Here is a 6,021-nt window from a genome sequence, read left to right as displayed (position 1 = left end):
TGCACCCAGAAGATTCATTACTGAGATTACTGTATATGAACAGAGGCTGAGAGACACAGGGTGCTCTCTGAGACAAGACATGGGAACTGAGTACGACCAACAGAAAAAAAATAAAGAGAAAAAGAAAGAAAAAGGGGGTGCAATAAGGGCTACAAAGCAGAAAAATGTGAGAGGAGGATTAAAAAGTACCGTAAGAGAGATAGCACAAAGAGAATCCTGCCTGAGGGCCTCACTGCTACACATAGAGGTGCAAACAGCTCTTTCATATGTACTCCAGTGACGTATCAATATAGATAAGACTTTACTTAAGGCTGTGATCGGGGCCCCACTGAAGGCAAGATATATGTGGTGTTTAGTTTTCTGTGACACTGAAAAAAAAAGTAGGTGAAATCATGACAAATTCTAGTCAGTAACTGTGCAGAGATTAAAAAAGCAAAAAGATCCAGTACATGGAAAGAAAGGCAGCCAAGTACAATGCCATAGAAAATGGCAAATGCTAGCAGCAAAGCTGCTAACTGCCTATTGAGAAGATCCATGGTCTCCAGGATTCCAATAGCAATAGACTAGCAGCCAGTGGGCTGGTTCACATCCAGCAGGAGAATCAGCGAAGGTGGGGAGTAAAGGGGCCATGGTTTATTCTTCCTGTTTATTCGGTACAGGTGTTGTAAATGCATGAGGCAACTAAAATACACAGCTAATAAAATATCCTTGCTCCTGCCTGAATTGAGAAGCACAGGGTGGAGAAAGTAGCTGCTGTGTTATTGAACCTGTGCCATAGAAAAAAAAAGTTATTTCTTTCTCCCCCCCCCCCCCGAATTACACCAAACTTTTTCTTAGAGCCAGAAAGGGTTACTCTTGCTGAAATATCATCCGTATCCTAATTGCCTATGCCTCCGGTGTTGTCTGACAAGTAGCTTGTTCTCTTTGATTCCTGGCCAAGATGCTGACTCAGCAACTGGCTTGTTTCCTGTGGAAAAGGAAGAACAGTATCTAAGGAACGGCTTTCAGATGTGCCAGAAAGAAAAAGGATTTGGGAACATGAAGAAGCCAAGGAAGCCACAGTCCAGCACTCAGGCATGTAAGACCTCATGAGGACCTTGTGAACAGGACGCTTCAAATTCAGAGGTCAGACTGCCTTGCAAGCAGAGCCTTTCTTGCTGCAGGCAGTGATGGAGGGGGGAAACCTGTTGCAAGCCAAGCCACCAAAGCAGTTGGGATTTATGAACTCTGTTCCTCTCTCACCTCTGGGGAATATGTGCAAGGTGGCATTTCTCAAATTAAAGCTTAGGAGATGTTACATGATCCACAACACTGTATACACAGTGCATCCACAGTATGTTTTCATTCCACAGGAAGGCAAATTTGGCCTCATATTTTGAAGAACTCAATACACTGCAGTGTTTCAAAACTAAACCTTCATCGCCCTTAGGCCAAGCATTCCCCATTCAACTACTGCCTTCCTTGTGCCTCCTTTCCACATTTAATCAGTGAAGGATGTGGAATAGGTACCAGGAAAGAATAAGATGTGGTGGTCTAAAATGCAGGGCTACAAGACCTCTTAATCTATCCTGTTTTCATCCTGGGATTTTCAAGTCCTTGAGTCTGATTTTCAGATTTTATTTTTCAGGTAGCCTATGCATATTATCCAGAGTTGAAAGCCTTTCTCCTGCTCACAAGTAAACTAGTGGCAAAGTTGGATCATTAATATAGGATAAAAAGTGAGGTGATTCACCAGAAAAGACATCTGTTGACTTATGCCACTTTAATAAGATAAACCCCAAATTTATTTGCAACAGCTCCTTGTGTAGAAAAGCTCATTGAACACTAAAACGGGAAATACTCTGATCTTAATGGTAGAACTAGGATGCTCATAAGCAAGGATGAAGAAGGGAGAACGTAATAGCTTTTCTTTTCTTTCTGGATGATTTAACATAATTTTAAGACCAAAGTGAGAAAAGTGGGATGCCTCTGTAAATCTGTCCCTGATAGACTGTTTGAAACAAGCAGTTTTAGATTGCTGTGGGTGCCACTTAGGAAAGTAACAGGGTTGAGGGAGAAAGAAAGAGTGGTGTCACAGATCAGGACTGAGCTGTGATGCCAGCTGTATTAATTAGCCTTGCTTGCACACTCTTGCATTATAATCAGTATTATTCAGCTCTAATTTAATTTCCATTAACCTTTGCAAAACACCCACACGTTTGGATACAGGAAAATATGTCTGGGGCATTACTATGTAGAAAGAACAATTTGCTCACAGTCAAAAGCAACTTAAGAAAAGGAACTTTAGCTAATCAGCAGCCTATAATTTATCAGCTATGAGGAGCTGTCAAATGCAAAACACATGAAAATATGTATGGTCATTTGTATCTGCTCTTACCAGGGAGTAAACTATTGGGCTTGTTCATGTAGGGCAGATAGAACTATCCAGAGCACACTTAGTAAGCGGCTGCTTGACTCAAGGGATGAAGGGCTGATTTAACCTAAAATGTTCAGGTGCTGAGTCTTGCCCATACCCCTAAACCAGCCCTTTTACACTGCTGTGCATCTACCTTGCCTTCAAATTAGTTCCCCCTCCAGAACCTTTTTTTCCACTTCATTCAGAGTATTAATCTGACATAATTTTTTCAGCATATTATTAGACATGTTGTAGAGAGCTTAATTTTACTGATTCAGACAAGGACTTGGGGAAGCTAAAGCTCATGATCAAAACTGCCAAGCACAGAAGCAAATTTAGTTTTCACTGATTCACTGTCCAGCCACTACCCCACGCAAGCAGTATCATTACTTCTGGGAACTGCTGGGACATAGGGAGTTCAATATTAATGGACAGGTATAGTGTTCTACAGAGATAATATTCATTATTCACCTGCAGTACCGCATTCAGCTTGGGCCCACAAGACAAGAGGGATGTGGACCTGTTGGAGCTAGTCCAGAGGCCACCAAGATAATCAGAGGGCTGGAGCACCTTTCCTATGGAGACAGGCTGAGAGAGCTGGGCTTGTTCAGTCTGGAGAAGGCTCAGGGGAGACCTTATAACAGCCTCCCAGTACCTAAAGGGGCCCTAAAAGAAAGCTGGAGAGGAACTTTTTACATGGGCTCATAGTGATAGGACAAGGGGAAATGGTTTTAAGTAGGATAGAATTAGAATGAATATTAGGAAAAAGTTCTTTACTATGAGGGTGGTGAGACACTGGAACAGGTTGCCCAGAGAAGCTGTGGCTGCCCCATCCATGGCATTTCAAGGTCAGGTTGGATTAGGCTTTAAGCTACCTGGTCTAATGGAAGATGTCCCTGCCCATGGCGGGGGGGGGGTGGGTGGAACTGGATGATCTTTAAGATCCCTTCCAACCCAAACCATTCTGTGATTATTCATGTTTCTGATTCAAAAACATGTTTAAGATGAACTAACATGTTTCAAATCACTTCTGAGGCAATTATTTTACACCCACTTCTGGAATGCAGTACTTCACTGCTTTAGCTGGGATTTCACACCTAACAAATGAGCATTTTTTTGTCCCTTGTCTGTGCTTGACATCATGGCAATCTTTTGACAGTTTAGAAGAATAACTAATAAATACAACAGAGTAACTCACAGAATATATACTAGGCTTTTCCAGCAGGAAATTGCTGTCATCACTGCTTACCTGTCTGCATGCTGTGTTTTCTTGCAGTGCATTAATTACTTGTACTCACGGTAAGAAAGCAGTTTCTTGAGCCTGGGCTATATAGGTATTTTTCAATTTCCTCTAATAAGATCTCACTGGTATTTCATGTTACAAATGCATTTTAATCACAGGGCAAATCTATGCTGCCAAATCACTTAGCTCTAATTCTTGGTCCTGGATGCTGGTCCCAGACCATCTGCGCCGCACAAATGTGCATGTTCACTCCCGGTGAACAGGGAAACAACAAAACCCATTCCCTCTGTGATAAAGCCATGCTGGCCCAGGAGCTGCTCCTTGCAGGCAGCATGGGTTACGTTGTGTCTCCCCGTCTGCCCTACAGAGACCTCTACCACCCCACAGGCCTCCCAGCCTGGCACACCCATGGGCACCCTTGCATTATGCCCAAGGAAACATCTCACACAGCATCAGAATAATGTTATGAACACCTTCTGAGATCTACGCTTTCATTACTTTGAGAAAGGCATTTTCACACATTGTGAAAGCCAGTTCCTGTCAGCTCCTCCTTTCCAGCTTCCTGGGGAACACCACCTGGGCAGCCCAACAGCAGTCCAAGCTCTTAGCATTTATGTCCTTCTTCTCCAAGTAGAACACACACACACACACACACACACCATCCCTTGTTTCTTCCCTAGCTCAGCCCTCCTGGGATCTTACATTTGTTCACACGCATTTCACTGCGATAGACCACTCTTTCCACTTTCTTTCATCACACATTTCTGTCCACCTATATACCCAGGTGCTCCCAGATACACAGTCATAGTGCCCAAGTTTCAAGAACTACCCCACTGCACCAGAAATTCCAGTCTGGGTAAAATCAGTTGTTATCTCGTGTCTTTACTGCAGGCCTGGGGCTACAAGGGACTGTTCACAAAATGCCACAAGGCTCTCTGAAGGGCTATCTGTGTTGGTGGGTGTACAGAACTGTAACTGCCAGTCCTCCAGGACAGTCAGTACAGTTTACAGAGGCTAAAAAATACACAACCAAGAATGTATTATTCTAATTAATTAGCTTAATAAAAATTTTAATGGTCCAATAAAGTAATCACTGTCAGCCAGTTACACAGTGATATACCAATAGTCCAAATTGTCCAGTTATTATAGCCCATTCCCAGGAAAGATACCTGCTCTCAGCACCTACCCTGCTGTCTGGGGCTGTCCTTATTCTGCCTGGTCCCTTGCACCCTAGGTCAATGGCACTGGTCTTCTCCAAGAAGAAACGGGGGAGCCTGGGAGGAATTTGATGTTAATGGTCATAGTTTTCCACCTCATCTTCTCCAGGAGGAGTACAACTGATGCTGGAGGGCTTCTTCCTCCTCACTGTGGGTCTGTCTGGAGTAATTTTTATATGTTTCCCAACACAGTCTGCTTACTTGCTCTTTCCTCATTGATTTGCAATTCAATGTTAGTCTGAATTTACTTTATACAGCATATTTTACTTATGTTGGAGGCTCATTGTTTGCTCTCTTTGTTATCCCTAAAACAGGTTTAACCCAGCCTAAGAGGTCACTCTCCTCTGGTGGCTGGGGATGGTCAGTCAGACTGGGGCTGGTCAGTCACCTCTCAAGTGGGAGGTTTCTCATTCAGAACCAATCAGTGGTAACTTCTCAAACGCATTTGAATAGTCGTGGTTATCCACTCAGTTTAACGGAGAAGTCTTTCCTACTGTCTCGAGCACACTGTATCCTGGAAATCCACTTTACAGGTATTAATAACTGAGGGTTTTTATTTTGTATGCTTTTGAGGTAGCTGGAAGGCCGTTCTTTAAAAGGAAGCTCTTCTGGTTCTTATTCACCCCATTTATTGTCACCTTGCAGACTTCTCCAGCGGTAAATTAATTATCTTTTCTTATTAGCTCAGGATATCCTGATTCATGTCTTCTCACTTCCTTGAAATGTTTCTCTTCAGATTCAAATGGCATTTATCCCACATACTTGAACAGTCAATGGTTCTAAATTCTGAGATATATTTCTGTCCTGTCAAACACCTGTTGGAGATCTGCTTGAGTAAACCCAGGTGACCACTTTTTGTAGTACAATGAATAAATACATCTTGACACTACTCTCAGATTGCCTGTTGGACTCTTAGAAAAAAGTAATAGCACCTTCCACTTCTGCTGGGTATTCAGGGTGTCTTTGAGGCCAAAGGAATGATGATTTCCTTCTTCACATGACAGACAAGCTTTGCTTAGCCACACCAGTGCAATTTAGTATAAATTGTTTCTACTCTATGATTTTCTTCCATATATTTAAAATAGCAGTTTAAAACTCAGTGAGGATAGGTCTAAGTGACATCCTTCTTCCTCCACTGACTGACATCTTCAGTTGCAACTACCAAA

The sequence above is a fragment of the Pezoporus occidentalis genome, unplaced genomic scaffold (genome assembly GCF_034315485.1).
Source record: "Pezoporus occidentalis ecotype Australia unplaced genomic scaffold, CSIRO_AGI_Poc_V1 ctg3, whole genome shotgun sequence".
NCBI classification, from domain to species: domain Eukaryota; kingdom Metazoa; phylum Chordata; class Aves; order Psittaciformes; family Psittacidae; genus Pezoporus; species Pezoporus occidentalis.
This window is presented reverse-complemented; position numbering follows the sequence as displayed.